This window comes from Aegilops tauschii, chromosome 3 (assembly GCF_002575655.3).
Source record: "Aegilops tauschii subsp. strangulata cultivar AL8/78 chromosome 3, Aet v6.0, whole genome shotgun sequence".
NCBI classification, from domain to species: domain Eukaryota; kingdom Viridiplantae; phylum Streptophyta; class Magnoliopsida; order Poales; family Poaceae; genus Aegilops; species Aegilops tauschii.
In genome coordinates, this window is record NC_053037.3 from 521,419,815 (window position 1) to 521,437,685 (window position 17,871).

Here is a 17,871-nt window from a genome sequence, read left to right on the forward strand (position 1 = left end):
CAACAATTCGAGGAAATAGATGCATTTTTATCATGGCAACAAGACATAGCAAGCATATCATCATGAGATTTAGTAAAGCATTTTTTACATAATATGCAAGGACTATCAACACAAGCATGTGAAACATTTAGAGAGCTCGAAGTGTTGAAGTCCAAAGATGGAGCATTGCAATAAGATAGTGATGAGGAATCATCAACAATAAGCACACTATCATCATTGCAATGAACACCACTACTCACCATAACATTACCTTGTGGCAATCCACATGTAGGTGAAGTAGAAGAAGTTGAGAAAGCAACACGGCCGGAGGTGGAGGGAGAACAATCATCCCCACAAAACTTGGACACGCCATATTTATCTTGAAGCTTTGTCCACAACTCATGAGCATCCCGAAACAGCATGAGTTAAAAAATAACTACATTGCTCAAAGCATCAAAAAGCACATTAGAAGCTTGAGCATTGAGATAAGAGTTTTTCTCATCCTCTAAAGATAATCTTTGGGGATCCTTTAGAGGAGAAAAACCCATATCTACAATTCGCTCTAAATTTGGGTCCATGACCCTAAAGAGATTAAGCATGAGAATTACCCAAACATCAAAATTTGTGCCATTGAAACTAAGAGTGTCAGAGAATCCTAAACCCCTAGTAGACATCCTTAGTCTCTAGGCGGTTAAGCCCTATAAAGAGAGACGAGGCTTTGATACCATTTGAAAGATCGTGGATGTCGCCTAGAGGGGGGTGAATAGGCGCTTTAAAATAATTGCGGTTGAGGCTTGAACAAATGCGGAATAAACCTAGCGGTTAATTTTTCAAGCACAAAACCTACAACAACTAGGCACACATATGTGCACCAACAACTTATGCTAAGCAAGAAAAACAACTTAGGTTATAGCAAGATACATGACAAGAAACAATATGGCTATCACAAAGTAAAGTGCATAAGTAAAGGTCTCGGGTAAGAGATAACCTAGGCACGCGGAGACGATGATGTATCCCGAAGTTCACACCCTTGCGGATGCTAATCTCCGTTTGGAGCGGTGTGGAGGCACAATGCTCCCCAAGAAGCCACTAGGGCCACCGTAATCTCCTCACGCCCTCGCACAATGCAAGATGACGTGATTCCACTAAGGGACCCTTGAGGGCGGTCCCCGAACCCGTACAAATGGCAACCCTTGGGGGCGATCACCGAACCCGTACACTTTGGCAACCCTTGGGGGCGGTCACCGGTACCCGTCAAATTGCTCGGGGCGATCTCCACAACCTAATTGGAGACCCCGACGCTTGCCCGGAGCTTTACACCACAATGCTTGAGCTCCGAACACCACCAACCGTCTAGGGTGCCCAAGCACCCAAGAGGAACAAGCTCAAGGGTACCAAGCACCCAAGAGTAATAAGCTTCTCAACTTGTAACTTCCACGTATCACTGTGGAGAACTCAAACCGATGCACCAAATGCAATGGCAAGGGCACACGGAGTGCCCAAGTCCTTCTCTCTCAAATCCCACCGACGCAACTAATGCTAGGGAGGAAAATGAGAGGAAGAATGTGACACCCAAGTTTTTATTTGGAATTTTCAAAAGATTTTTATTTAACTTGAGGGGAGTGATTTAAATTTTTCTTCAAGAGAACTCTCCCTCTCATATAATTTTTCCTTATGGCAAAAACTTTATTGGGATTCACCCAAGATCTGCCTTTGGTCTTGGAAGTCCTTGCTTTTCATTTGGACTCAAGACAAAATGTTTTTCATTTGGGAAAAATAACTTTTGAAAACCTTTTTGAATTTTTGCACTATGGCTTTTGGAAAGTCCTTTGCCACTCCCAACAATTCCTCCTTGCCATGGCCCTAGTGCAAATGCTCTCTCCTAACCCTTCCCTCACCTTTGGATCATGTGTTACACCAAATCCAGCAAGTTGAACCTCCCCATGTATCTATTTCCATTCAAATTATATTCAAACAAATTTCTGTCCTCTATTCTACCACTTGGAGATTTACAAAGGAACTCCATTTTCTGTTTTGATTTTTGCCACCAAACCAACTCTCCCTCCTAGTCCTTTGAAACCCCAACCTAGAACTATGAAGATCCACTGGTCTTCAGTTCAAAATTTTCAAACAACACTTGCTGCAAGTTTGGACCAGATTTGTCAAATTTGGTGAAATTCATTCAAAACCTTCTCCAAAAATTCCAAGTAAAATCAGGCAGCCCCTGGGTGCTTTGAGTGGTCATCTCACCAAGTTACAGCTCCAGAAAAATTTATCTCATGCCCAAAACCTCCTGTCGAACACCTGCAGTGCATGGTCATTGTCAAGTTCAGAGTTTTAGAGATTCAGTCAAGTGGCTGCTGTCGTTTTCTTCAGAAGCGGACGTCGATCTCGCCAGTGCCACCGCGTCGCCTTGCTCCTCGTCCCCGCCCTCTTGTTCTTGCACCGCACGAACGCCTGGCGCCTTGCGGGCGTCGGCGACGAGCAGCAGAAGGTGCGCCGCCCCGTGACCGACGCCGGCGGCGGCTTTGCGGACGCCAGCGGGAGACACGGCGCCGACGACGCCACCCAGCGCCGCCCAAACCACCGGAGCTCGCCGCGTGGCCTTCCACTCCCCCGAACGCGCTGCCGCTCTCGTCGTGAACCGCAGGGCGCGGAGCGCGCTCTCTGCCGCCGTTGAGCCCGTGCGGTCACCTCACCGTGGACTGATGCCATTACGCCAAGACCAACCCCATTTAGCTGTAAAACGAATCCAGTAACCTCCACTGATGCTGCCCGGCCGCTCAAACCACCTGCCAACCCACTGCTCCACCGTAATCGCTCGCCGGAGATTCTCCGTTCACGGCCACCCCATCGATCTGCCTATAAATAGAGGCCCCGAGCTTCAACTCGAGCACCCACCAGCCCTGCACTCCCCATAGAGCACGCCTAGCCACTGGAAGAGCCCCGAGGAGGTCTCCTTCCTCGACTCCGGCCGCCGCGACCCGCCACGGGATCCAGCCCGATTCGCCCCCGTGTGTGCCCCTCCGCCTCCATTCTCTTGCCAGTAGCTTCATCTTGCATCACTCATTCTGACCCGCGCCTCAATTCGTAGTTTGCAGCCCTCCACCGGAGTTCCCCATCCTCACCCGAGCCGCCGTCCGCCGGAGAAAGTGCCGCCGTCGACGTGGTGCTCCCCGTTGGACGAGTCCACCACCCACCGACGCGGAAGGAGGCACTGAAGCTCTTGGTACCCTCCGTTTCTCCTAACTCGCCGTGGTTCGACTCCGGCGTCCACCGTAGTCTTCGGGTGCCGGCGAGCTTTTGAAACCTGACATGTGGACCCCGCGTGTCAGCCTCTGTTCTTTTATTCGCGAACCGTTTTCTGTTGGCGCCTTCGGGCAAAATACGTCTTCTCCTTTGCGCTTGCGCATTCCCAGCCGAAGCGTTTTCTGTTTTCTTAGTTAAAACCCTGGAACTTTTCTGTTTCATTACAGATAAGTCCCTGGACAGAAACCTTTATAACTTTTTAATAAAAGGGTATTTTTGAGTGATTCTTTTTCTGACAATCTTCAAATTTTGTCTAGTTTTTATGGGATTTATTTGAAAAATATTTGGAAAAGTCTCTGTGTATGTGTTGGTTTTCACGTTAGTACCCGTTTCGTGATTGCCGTAGGTTCCGGGAGAGGTGAAGGGGCCGCGAACTTCGCCGAGCTAGACTCCGACGTCTCCGAACCAGGCAAGCGTGTTTTGAACATTTGATATGACAGATGTTTTTCATGTTCACGTGAAAGTTTTGTGCGTGGCATATGAGTGTCGGTAAATGCCTCGTTGCTTGTAAGGCAATGACCCGGTTGTTCCAGAGTTGCGATGATCTCTGATGAGAGATGGCCTAATCATGTGATGACATGAAGGGCACCAAGGTGGTACTGTTGTAGCATACCAGCCTTGTGTCATCCGACTTTCCTCGACGCTAACGTGGTTGGAGCTACGTTATCGTTCTTCTCCCGCATGTTCCAGAGTTGCGATGATCTCTGATGAGAGATGGCCTAATCATGTGATGACATGAAGGGCAGCAAGGTGGTACTGTGGTAGCATACCAGCCTTGTGTCATCCGACTCTTCCGACGTTGACATGGTTGGAGCCGTGTTATCGTTCTTTCCCCATTCCGTGCTACCACATGTCTCATTGCCAGGGTGCGGTTTAGTAAGTTGGTAACCTCTTTCCGTGTACACACCGAACAGAGAGGCCGGGATGATGGTACCTTGGCCCAGGATTAAAGCCAGTCATCCGGTTAGGGGGCATGGGTGTTTCCGGTTGGGACCGAGAGGGGGGGCACCCCCTTAGAGCGCGTGTATAAAAACTTGATCCCATGCTACGCGAGGTTGTAGCCTCCCCGTCTCAAGGTTTTCTTGGACGTTGCCGAGGGTGATCCCTGGCTTCGGATGGTTGAATTGGGTGTGTACTGGTTAGACGTGTTCCTTCCAAAACACCGTAGACGGAACTAGTCCCCGTGACTACTGAAATCCGTTGGTTGTGGTTAAGTACAAACTCTGCAGAGTCAATTCTTTTCAAATCATCGTATCCATGATCAAGCAGTGTAAGTATTATATCCATATCCATCTGTGTAAGAAAAACTTGTCCCCGGAGAACAAGCTCAAGTGGTAAATTCAGATTTATTGTTATTCCTGTGGATGGACTAACTTTATATTTGTCTCATGCTTGTGATACTTATGTTCCCGAACCAATGTATTATTGAGTTGTGGTATAAGCCCTTTATGAGACGTCGCGCAGACGTCCGACTGTGGCGTGTTCTTGTTCTTTACTTTAAATATAAGCCCTTTCTGTGATGTCGCTCAGACGTCCGACTGTGGCATGCACTGCCCTTATTTTCTGTAATAAGCCCTTTATGTGGTGTCGCCCCGACTCCCGACTGTGGCATTATTATTCCGCATTTTTCCTCTCGAGGAGTCTTTCAGACACTCGGTTGGCATCAGTATTACAATTTCTGCAGTTTCCGCTCGAGGTGTCATTCAGACCCTCGCTTGGTACCCAGTATTTATTACCTCTCTGTCTGATCGCACTGGTTAATTTGTTCATGTGCTTCATGTTTACATTTATTATACCTTATGTCCGAACTGTCTTGCGAGTACTTTCATAGTACTCACCTGGCTTGTTGATTTGGCCAGATGTTGACGAAGGCGATCTCTTGGATGAAGAGTTTGATAGCGCGTCCGACGCCTAGAGGAGTCCCAGTCAGTCCTGCGCGATCCCAGATTTTGGTCACTTGTATTGTTTACGCTTCCGCCACCCGCAATAAGTCTTCTCGAGCCTCACTCCGGCGCTCGATGAGTTGTAGTCTTCTGGAATCATATCACTCGCTTCGCGGTGATATTTCCACCACCGTTATTATCGTGAGTTAGTAGTTGCCACCCTATCCGCCGTTTTGTTTTAGCGGCGTGCGTGTAATAAATTGTTGGGCAGTCCCTGCTCAACCTTGTATTATATTTAGTACTCCTGGTATTTTTCTTCTGTGACCAAGATATTGTCTATCAGTGAGAAGGAATTCTTCCTTGCTGGTCCGTAAAAGGGATCGGTCTCTCAATAATTATTTTATTGAAAAACCGGTCGCGACAAGCTTGGTATCAGAGCCAGGCTGACTGTAGGAAGCCACTAGGTGCGATCGCTAATCGGTTATTAGCGTCTTTTGCGCTTTTTCAGCATTTTGCAATTGTAGCTATTTTTTGTTGGTCATCATAAATTTATGACATGACTACTCAGAATTTTTGCCTACTTTTGTAGATGGCTGGCGGCAGCTGTGAGAATCGAGTGTTCACCAACGTGCCCGAGGGGTTTGTCAAGCTCCTCGTCTCCATCACCAAAGCTCGCGATCGGGCCAGCAGCTCGCCCGGAGTTCACACTCTATCAGCACAAGCTCATTGACGACGTGTCTATGCACCAAGCTGTGGTGCAGTTCAGGGGAGGATGTTCTGCTGCTCGTCACTTCCGTTTTACGGGAAGGGCCATGCCTACGAAGAGGCATGCCATGCAGATGGCTGCCCGTGAGGCGATAGCTTGCCTTCGGGACATCCTTCCTACGATGAAGACTCGTCGCTACCGCTACGTCCCATGCCATGTGCCCTACACCAGCCACTATGCGTTCGCCTGCCATCGGGGAAAACGAGATGAAGCCATCGAGATGGTTGTGGAGTATCTCAAGGCTCTGGAGGAGTCTTTCGACAACCTCGTAGATGATCTTGTGGCTGCCCGCATGGACTTAGTCCGGGGCGGTCCTGCCAGCAGGAAGGAGCTTCTCCACACAGCGCCGCCTTTGACATTCGTCTCGTCTTCAGCCTCGTATGCACCGGCCGTTTTGGCCACTGCTCGCCGTCTGCCTACCACTGAGGAGTTCGACCGAGTCATCGCTCTTACTCCGGTCAGAGCCGCACCACCTGCCGCACGCGCTCTACCACCAGTTGCCCCCGCACCATCACCGCAGCGCAGCGTCCCGCGCCAGGAGCCAGCTAGAGAGGAGGAGGTTGATTCTCCTGGACCGCTGAGCCTTGCCATCGGCAAGGGGAAGGAGATCTTCACCATCTCCGACTGAGAGCACCGAGTAGCAGCGTGTCATGCCCGCTTGTATGATGTGTTGTTTTATCTGTACGCTAGTTTGTATTGGTGTGTTTGCTTCCTTCCGGAGTAGTACGCTAGTTTTAATAACATGTCAGGATTGTGTACGCGCATCCTGAGTGCTGTATCTTGTGTTTGCTTTTCGCATATAAGGTTTATGTTAAGCACTTCTTCTCCATGAAAAATCATTTGTGTTTCTTTGAAAACCCTGAAACCTTTTTATTTTTTTGCCCTTGCGAGATTTTTGTGCTACACAATTTTTTCTCATGGGTTTGGCAAATAATACCCCAGACTGGAAAAATGTCTCGCCCATGGACTCGCTCCATGCCCAATCAGCCAGAAGAGGTTTACGGGACACAGACCAGCAACAATTTCACTCAGGGTCAGTCCAGCCAACAAGACAGCGAAGCGGCACTGTCTCAAGTATGCCGTCTCTTCGAGCAAAGCTAGCAACAGCACCAAGAGATGATGAACCATGTCATCAACATGGGAAACCACCGTGAACCCTATCAACCCCATTCCAAGTTATCTGAATTACAGAAGACTCGCCCCTCAACTTTTGCTCACACCGACAGACCGCTGGAAGCCGATGATTGGCTTCGTGAGATTGAAAGGAAACTGATTATTGCTCAGTGCTCAGATCATGAGAAGGTGCTTTATGCACCACACTACCTTACTGGAGCAGCCGCAGCATGGTGGGAAAACTTCCTACACATGCATCCCAGGGAACACAACATCACCTGGGAAGAGTTCAAGGAAGGCTTCCGTGGGGCACACATCCCCAGGAGCATCCTAAAGATCAAGAAGAGAGAGTTCGATGACCTGAAACAAAGAGGCATGTCAGTGACCGAGTACAATGGTCAATTCACCCAGTTGTCTCGTTATGCCTACGACGAGCACATGACAGAAAACAAGAAGATGGAAAAATTCCTGGACGGCCTGGCACCAGCGTTAAGATGCCAACTGGTCGTGCACACCTTTCCGGATTTTAAGACGCTGGTGGACAAGGCCATCACCCTGGAGAATGAGCGCCGTAGTCTGGAAGATATCCGCAAGCGAAAGAGGGACAAGACGACTCTTGCCCGCAGCAACCGAGGCAAGACTGAGGTCCCAAGGACAGACACAAGGAGATCCACGACTACTGAGCCAAGACCCGTCGGACAATTTCATGCCAGAGACAAGGAGTTCACATACCGTCCAGGGGTCACCTGCTATGCTTGCGATCAACAAGGGCATTATGCTAAACAGTGCCCGAAGCCAAGAGACTCGGTACCCAAGCCGAACAATGGTGGAAACAATCCAGCCCCCAAGCGCAACAACTTCAACCCCAGCAACAACCACAGGAAGGGTCACCTGAACCACGTGACCAGGGAAGAAGCGCAGAATGCCCCAGACATCGTGCTCGGTACGTTCCCTGTCAACACAGTACCTGCCACGGTTTTGTTTGATTCTGGAGCTTCCCATTCATTCGTTTCGAAGAGTTTTGTTTCGCAACATGGTTTTCCGATACTTCCCTTGGAAAAATCTATGATCATCAAGTCCCCCGGAAATAAGCAAATCGCTCAAGGTTACTGCCAAGGAGTAGTCATTGAGTTCGAAGGACTACAATTCCACGCGAATCTCATCGTGTTGGAAAGTAAAGGACTGGATGTCATTTTAGGGATGGACTGGTTGACCACCAACAAAGGATTCATCGACTGTTTCAATCGGACAGTGATTCTCACTCACCATCACGGCAAGACTATAAGAGTTTCTGCCCAAGAAAGGCCACGATCACAGCAACCAAAACTGAGCAAAATGGACATTGCAGAACTGAGGAAAGTTCCAGTGGTATGCGAGTTCCCTGATGTGTTTCCTGAAGAACTACCAGGCATGCCACCAGACCGAGAGATCGAATTCAGCATTGAACTAGCACCTGGCACCGCTCCCATCTATAAGAAGCCTTATAGAATGGCACCCTCAGAATTGGTGGAGTTGAAGAAGCAGATAAAAGAATTATTGGACAAAGGATTTGTTCGAGCTAGCTCCTCACCATGGGGTTCGCCTGTGTTGTTCGCTAAGAAGAAAGATGGGACACTGAGGCTGTGCATAGACTATCGAGCCCTCAACATGGTCACCATCAAAAACAAATATCCAATGCCACGGATCAATGATTTGTTTGACCAGCTCGCACAAGCCGAGGTATTTTCAAAGATTGATTTGAGATCGGGATACCATCAACTGAAGGTACGGACAGAAGACATTCCCAAGACAGCTTTCACTTCCAGATATGGGTTATACGAGTTTACCGTGATGCCTTTTGGACTAACGAAGGCCCCCGCATATTTCGTCCACCTCATGAACAAGGTATTCATGAAATTCATGGACAAATTTGTGGTGGTATTCATTGACGGTATTCTGGTTTACTCAAGGACACCGGAAGAGCATGCTGAGCACCTCAGGATTGTTTTGGGAGAATTGAGGAAACATCAGTTGTACGCCAAATTTAGCAAGTGCGAATTTTGGCTAAGACAAGTTGGTTTCTTGGGCCATATATTGAACCAAGAAGGCGTGGCCGTAGACCCAGCAAAAGTCAAGGCCATACTAGACTGGAAGCCACCCGCCAATGTTACAGATGTGCGGAGTTTCCTAGGAATGGCCGGATATTACAGGAGATTTATTGAAGGTTTCTCCACGGTGGCAAAACCTATGACACAATTACTCAAGAAGGACAAGAAATTCATATGGACGGAAGCATGTGAGCAGAGCTTCCAAGAACTCAAGAAGAAGCTGACAACCGCACCGGTCTTAACTGTGCCAGACATACACAAGAGCTTTGAAGTGTATTGTGACGCGTCCCGAAAAGGTCTCGGATGTGTGCTAATGCAGGATGGCAAAGTTGTCGCATATGCCTCCAGGCAGCTGCGAAAACATGAGGAAAATTACCCAACACATGACTTGGAGCTAGCAGCAGTTATACATGCACTCAAGGAGTGGAGGCACTTTCTGTTGGGAAATCGCTGTGAAATATACACGGACCATAAGAGCCTCAAATATATTTTCACACAGCCAGAGCTAAATTTACGCCAACGACGCTGGTTGGAACTGGTCAAGGACTATGACGTCGGTATTCACTACCACCCGGGGAAGGCAAATGTAGTGGCCGATGCCCTTAGTCGAAACCCCAGCCCGGACAGTGACGGTCAGCAAAATTTGAGGCCTGAATTTCAGCGAGAGTTCACTAGGCTCAACATGATGTTAGTCTCTGAGGGCACCGTATCGAACCTGGAGATACAATCCACCCTAGTGAAACAAATCAAGAAGGCTCAACAGGGACATCCCAGCATTGAAGGCATAAAGAAGAAAATGAATCTTAGTAAGACTTCAGAGTTCGTCACAGACAGTGAAGGGACATTATGGTACCGAGACAGACTTTGCGTACCTAACATTGAGGAACTCAACCAACAGATCTTGATAGAAAGCCACACCGCCCCATACTCGATCCATCCGGGAGGAACCAAAATGTACAAGGACATCCAGGAAAGATTTTGGTGGCACGGTATGAAAAGAGATATAGCAACGTTCATTGCTTGTTGCGATTCATGTCAGCGCATCAAGGCCGAGCACCAAAAGCCAGCAGGGCTACTCCAGCCTAACAGGATACCGGAGTGGAAATGGGATGAAATCGGAATGGACTTCATTGTCGGATTACCCCGATCACAACGCGGAAATGACGCCATATGGGTCATCACAGACCGACTAACCAAAGTTGCTCATTTCATTCCCGTGAAGACTACCTACTCCACACAAAGACTGGCAAAACTTTATCTCTCCCGTATAGTTTGCTTGCACGGAGTCCCAAAGACTATAATATCAGACCGAGGCACCCAATTCGTCTCCAAATTTTGGGATCACCTACAACAAGCTCTGGGCACGCAACTAGCTTTCAGTACAGCATACCACCCTCAGACTGATGGACAGACGGAACGTGTAAACCAAATCCTAGAGGATATGCTAAGAGCCTGTGTGCTCACCTATGGATCCAGTTGGGAAGAAAGTTTGCCGTATGCCGAATTTGCTTACAACAACAGTTACCAAGCCAGCTTGCAAATGGCACCCTTTGAAGCGTTGTACGGACGAAGGTGTCGTACCCCTCTGAATTGGTCAGAAACAGGTGACAGCCGTATCTTCGGCCCAGACATGCTTAAAGAGGCCGAGGAGAAAGTTAAACAAATCAGGGACAGACTCAAGACAGCACAGAGCCGACAAAAGAGCTACTATGATCAGAAGCATCGAGAGGTCAGCTTTGAACCCGGTGATTCCGTATACCTCCGAGTATCTCCAATGAGGGGTCTGCAACGATTCAAGATTAAGGGGAAGCTAGACCCAAGATTTATTGGACCATTTTGTGTAAAGGCACGAAGAGGCACGGTTGCCTACCAGCTAGACCTACCCAAGGAGCTGTCAGACGTCCATGACGTGTTCCACGTCTCGCAGCTAAGAAAATGTGTGAGCAACCCAGAAAAGCATGTACCTCATGAGGACATTGATATGCAACCAGATCTCACCTATAGAGAAAGGCCAGTAAAGATCTTAGAAGAGTCTGAACGGAGGACCCGTCAGAAAACGACAAAGTTTTTCAGGGTTCAGTGGAGCAACCACACTGAGGATGAAGCTACATGGGAAAGGGAGGCATTCCTTCGAGCAGAGTATCCATACCTATTTGAGGGTCAGCAGTAATCTCGAGGACGAGATTTTTCCTAAGGGGGTAGGTGTTGTGACACCCAAGTTTTTATTTGGAATTTTCAAAAGATTTTTATTTAACTTGAGGGGAGTGATTTAAATTTTTCTTCAAGAGAACTCTCCCTCTCATATAATTTTTCCTTATGGCAAAAACTTTATTGGGATTCACCCAAGATCTGCCTTTGGTCTTGGAAGTCCTTGCTTTTCATTTGGACTCAAGACAAAATGTTTTTCATTTGGGAAAAATAACTTTTGAAAACCTTTTTGAATTTTTGCACTATGGCTTTTGGAAAGTCCTTTGCCACTCCCAACAATTCCTCCTTGCCATGGCCCTAGTGCAAATGCTCTCTCCTAACCCTTCCCTCACCTTTGGATCATGTGTTACACCAAATCCAGCAAGTTGAACCTCCCCATGTATCTATTTCCATTCAAATTATATTCAAACAAATTTCTGTCCTCTATTCTACCACTTGGAGATTTACAAAGGAACTCCATTTTCTGTTTTGATTTTTGCCACCAAACCAACTCTCCCTCCTAGTCCTTTGAAACCCCAACCTAGAACTATGAAGATCCACTGGTCTTTAGTTCAAAATTTTCAAACTACACTTGCTGCAAGTTTGGACCAGATTTGTCAAATTTGGTGAAATTCATTCAAAACCTTCTCCAAAGATTCCAAGTAAAATCAGGCAGCCCCTGGGTGCTTTGAGTGGTCATCTCACCAAGTTACAGCTCCAGAAAAATTTATCTCATGGCCAAAACCTCCTGTCGAACACCTGCAGTGCATGGTCATTGTCAAGTTCAGAGTTTCAGAGATTCAGTCAAGTGGCTGCTGTCGTTTTCTTCAGAAGCGGACGTCGATCTCGGCAGTGCCACCGCGTCGCCTTGCTCCTCGTCCCCGCCCTCTTGTTCCTGCACCGCACGAACGCCTGGCTCCTTGCGGGCGTCGGCGACGAGCAGTAGAAGGTGCACCGCCCCGTGACCGACGCCGGCAGCGGCTTTGCGGACGCCAGCGGGAGACACGGCGCCGATGAAGCCACCCAGCGCCGCCCAAACCACCGGAGCTCGCCGCGTGGCCTTCCACTCCCCCGAACGCGCGGCCGCTCTCGTCGTGAACCGCAGGGCGCGGAGCGCGCTCTCTGCCGCCGTTGAGCCCGTGCAGTCACCTCACCGTGGACCGATGCCATTACGCCAAGACCAACCCCATTTAGCTGTAAAACGAATCCAGTAACCTCCACTGATGCTGCCCGGCCGCTCAAACCACCTGCCAACCCACTGCTCCGCCGTAATCGCTCGCCGGAGATTCTCCGTTCACGGCCACCCCGTCGATCTGCCTATAAATAGAGGCCCCGAGCTTCAACTCGAGCACCCACCAGCCCTGCACTCCCCATAGAGCACGCCTAGCCACTGGAAGAGCCCCGAGGAGGTCTCCTTCCTCGACTCCGGCCGCCGCGACCCGCCACGGGATCCAGCCCGATTTGCCCCCGTGTGTGCCCCTCCGCCTCCATTCTCTTGCCAGTAGCTTCACCTTTCATCACTTGTTCTGACCCGCGCCTCAATTCGTAGTTTGCAGCCCTCCACCGGAGTTCCCCATCCTCACCCGAGCCGCCGTCCGCCGGAGAAAGTGCCGCCGTCGACGTGGTGCTCCCCGTTGGACGAGTCCACCACCCACCGACGCGGAAGGAGGCGCTGAAGCTCTTGGTACCCTCCGTTTCTCCTAACTCGTCGTGGTTCGACGCCGGCGTCCACGGCAGTCTTCGGGCGCCGGCGAGCTTTTCAAACCTGACATGTGGACCCCGCGTGTCAGCCTCTGTTCTTTTATTCGCGAACCGTTTTCTGTTGGCGCCTTCGGGCAAAATACGTCTTCTCCTTTGCTCTTGCGCATTCCCAGCCGAAGCGTTTTCTGTTTTCTCAGTTAAAACCCTGGAACTTTTCTGTTTCATTACAGATAAGTCCCTGGACAGAAACCTTTATAACTTTTTAATAAAAGGGTATTTTTGAGTGATTCTTTTTCTGACAATCTTCAAATTTTGTCTAGTTTTTTATGGGATTTATTTGAAAAATATTTGGAAAAGTCTCTGTGTATGTGTTGGTTTTCACGTTAGTACCCGTTTCGTGATTGCCGTAGGTTCCGGGAGAGGTGCAGGGGCGGCGAACTTCGCCGAGCTAGACTCCGACATCTCCGAACCAGGCAAGCGTGTTTTGAACATTTGATATGATAGATGTTTTTCATGTTCACGTGAAAGTTTTGTGCGTGGCATATGAGTGTCGGTAAATGCCTCGTTGCTTGTAAGGCAACGACCCGGTTGTTCCAGAGTTGCGATGATCTCTGATGAGAGATGGCCTAATCATGTGATGACATGAAGGGCAGCAAGGTGGTACTGTTGTAGCATACCAGCCTTGTGTCATCCGACTTTCCTCGACGCTAACGTGGTTGGAGCTACGTTATCGTTCTTCTCCCGCATGTTCCAGAGTTGCGATGATCTCTGATGAGAGATGGCCTAATCATGTGATGACATGAAGGGCAGCAAGGTGGTACTGTGGTAGCATACCAGCCTTGTGTCATCCGACTCTTCCGACGTTGACATGGTTGGAGCCGTGTTATCGTTCTTTCCCCATTCCGTGCTACCACATGTCTCATTGCCAGGGTGCGGTTTAGTAAGTTGGTAACCTCTTTCCGTGTACACACCGAACAAAGAGGCCGGGATGATGGTACCTTGGCCCAGGATTAAAGCCAGTCATCCGGTTAGGGGGCATGGGTGTTTCCGGTTGGGACCGAGAGGGGGGGCACCCCCTTAGAGCGCGCGTATAAAAATTTGATCCCATGCTACGCGAGGTTGTAGCCTCCCCGTCTCAAGGTTTTTCTTGGACGTTGCCGAGGGTGATCCCTGGCTTCGGATGGTTGAATTGGGTGTGTACTGGTTAGACATGTTCCTTCCAAAACACCGTAGACGGAACTAGTCCCCGTGACTACTGAAATCCGTTGGCTGTGGTTAAGTACAAACTCTGCAGAGTCAATTCTTTTCAAATCATCGTATCCATGATCAAGCAGTGTAAGTATTATATCCATATCCATCTGTGTAAGAAAAACTTGTCCCCGGAGAACAAGCTCAAGTGGTAAATTCAGATTTATTGTTATTCCTGTGGATGGACTAACTTTATATTTGTCTCATGCTTGTGATACTTATGTTCCCGAACCAATGTATTATTGAGTTGTGGTATAAGCCCTTTATGAGACGTCGCGCAGACGTCCGACTGTGGCGTGTTCTTGTTCTTTACTTTAAATATAAGCCCTTTCTGTGATGTCGCTCAGACGTCCGACTGTGGCATGCACTTCCCTTATTTTCTGTAATAAGCCCTTTATGTGGTGTCGCCCCGACGCCCGACTGTGGCATTATTATTCCGCATTTTTCCTCTCGAGGAGTCTTTCAGACACTCGGTTGGCATCAGTATTACAATTTCTGCAGTTTCCGCTCGAGGTGTCATTCAGACCCTCGCTTGGCACCCAGTATTTATTACCTCTCTGTCTGATCGCACTGGTTAATTTGTTCATGTGCTTCATGTTTACATTTATTATACCTTATGTCCGAACTGTCTTGCGAGTACTTTCATAGTACTCACCTGGCTTGTTGATTTGGCCAGATGTTGACGAAGGTGATCTCTTGGATGAAGAGTTTGATAGCGCGTCCGACGCCTAGAGGAGTCCCAGTCAGTCCTGCGCGATCCCGGATTTTGGTCACTTGTATTGTTTACGCTTCCGCCACCCGCAATAAGTCTTCTCGAGCCTCACTCCGACGCTCGATGAGTTGTAGTCTTCTGGAATCATATCACTCGCTTCGCGGTGATATTTCCACCACCGTTATTATCGTGAGTTAGTAGTTGCCACCCTATCCGCCGTTTTGTTTTAGCGGCGTGCGTGTAATAAATTGTTGGGCAGTCCCTGCTCAACCTTGTATTATATTTAGTACTCCTGGTATTTTTCTTCTGTGACCAAGATATTGTCTATCAGTGAGAAGGAATTCTTCCTCTCTGGTCCGTAAAAGGGATCGGTCTCTCAATAATTATTTTATTGAAAAACCGGTCGCGACAAAGAACAAGAAGGAGAACACCAAGAACTCCAAGATCTAGATCCAAGGGGTTCCCCTCACATAGAGGAGAAAGTGATTGGTGGAAATGTGGATCTAGATCTCCTCTCTCTTTTCCCTCAAAAACTAGCAAGAATCCATGGAGGGATTGAGAGTTAGCAAGCTCGAAGAAGGTCCACAATGGGGGAAGAACACGAGCTCAAAGGATTAGGTTCATTGGGGAAGAAGACCCCCTTTTATAGGTGGGGAAAAATCCAACCGTTATGCTCACAGCCCGCACCGAGCGGTACTACCGCTAGGGCGGTAGTAGCCCTTTGAAACACAATAGAGAGGAGGCAAAAAATCAAGAAGAACCGTCGGAGCGGTAGTACTGCTTGACCTCATGGTACAACCGCTAGGGCTAGCGGTACTACTGCTAAGGGTAGCGGTACTACTGCTAAGGGTAGCGGTACTAAAATATTACATCCGTGCTTACCACCGCTGGACTCGTGATGAGTTTTTGGTACCGAGCAGAAGTAGCCACGGAAGTAGTCGCAGTAGTACCGCTCAGAGCGGTAGTACCGCCCCCAAGAGCGGTACTAAAAAATTACATCCGCAGCAGCCCCTTTTAAGGACACCAAAACTGACACAACTTCTGCAAACGGACTCCGAATTCGACGAAACCAAGTTTGTTGGAAAGCTAGCGACAAGGGCTAACACAATCTTGATAGAAATACCAATAAGAAGCAAATGAGAAAATTCCCAAAAGAAAATGGTGAGAACCCATCCTTCGATAAGACCGGTAAAACCTCCAACACCGAAAACATCATAGAAGATGCATGCAAACTCCGTTTTCGATGAACTCAAGCTTGTCATCAAGATGACCATAATCTCTAAGACTCACAAAGAGAACCAAACAAGAACCAAGAAACATGATGCAAGGATGCAATGGTTTGAGCTCTCGACGAACGATACGATCAAGCTACTCACTTGAGAGCCCCCCTTGATAGTACGACTATCGATCCTATGACCCGGTCTCCAAACTATCACCATGAGACCGGTAAAATATAAAACCTATCAAGGGCAAACCTTTGCCTTGCACGAAGTCCACTTGAGCTAGATGATGACGATCTTAACTCCCTCAAGTTGGACCACCTTTCTTGATTGCATTCGCTCGAAGAAGACTAGTTGATTGCTCCCCCATACTCCACTATGGGTGAGCCACTCTTTGGCACATCTTCACAAGTCCATTGATACCATAATGGACGGCAAGCGACAAGCATGATTTCTTCATGATGCTCCACTTGAACTTGCACAACACAACCTTGATTTGATGTCATCCTCCATGGGTTGAGTGATATCTTCCTCTTGACGCAAGCCCATGAACACGTACCTAACCCCACATAGAACTCTCACATAGACCATGGGTTAGTACACAAAGCACAATGGACAATGCTTTCATACCATGGGATCACTTGATCCCTCTCGGTACATCTTCTACGCTTTGTGAGTTGATCAACTTGATTCAATCTTGACTTAGTCTTGATCAACCTTGAATCTTTCGAACTCTCTTCATTTGGATGATGTCTTGAAGGTAAACATGAATGATCACACAATCTTATTCTTCAAGACATGCTTGCAATAAGCTCAACACTCACATAACCAATCTTTGGATAATTCCTTAATAGCACCTTGGTCAACTCATAAACTCCTTGAAACCAACACATGGACTTCAAGAAGAGCCTATGGACAAATCCTTCAAATATAACTCAATGCAACCATTAGTCCATAGAGAGTGTCATCAATTACCAAAACCACACATGGGGGCACCGCAGTTCCTTTCAACTACTTATAGCAAGACTTCTCCCATGTCCTCAGGAATAAACGTAACTACTCACAAATCATATTCATGTTCATAATCAGAGGGGTATTAATATGTGATACGTTGGATAATTTTTGATAGTTCCATGCTATTATATATTCTGTTTTGGATGTTTATGGGCTTTACTTTACACTTTCATATCATTTTTGTGACTAACCTATTAACCGGAGGCCCAGCCCAAATTGTTGTTTTCTTGCCTATTTCGGTGCTTCGAAGAAAAGGAATATCAAACGGAGTCCAAACGGAATGAAACCTTCGGGAGAGTTATTTTTGGAACGGAAGCAATCCAGGAGACTTGGAGTAGACGTCAGGGAAGCTTCGAGGTGGCCACGAGGCAGGGAGGCGCACCTGCCCCCTTGGGCGCGCCCCCACCCTCGTGGGCCCCTCGTGGCTCCCCTGACCGACTTCTTTCGCCTATATATATCCATATACCCTAAAACATCAGAGAATAGAATAGATTGGGAGTTCCGCCGCCGCAAGCCTCTGTAGCCACCAAAAACCAATCGGGACCCTGTTCACCCTGCCGGAGGGGGGATCCCTCACCGGTGGCCATCTTCATCATTCCGGCGCTCTCCATGACGAGGGGGGAGTAGTTCACCCTCGGGGCTGAGGGTATGT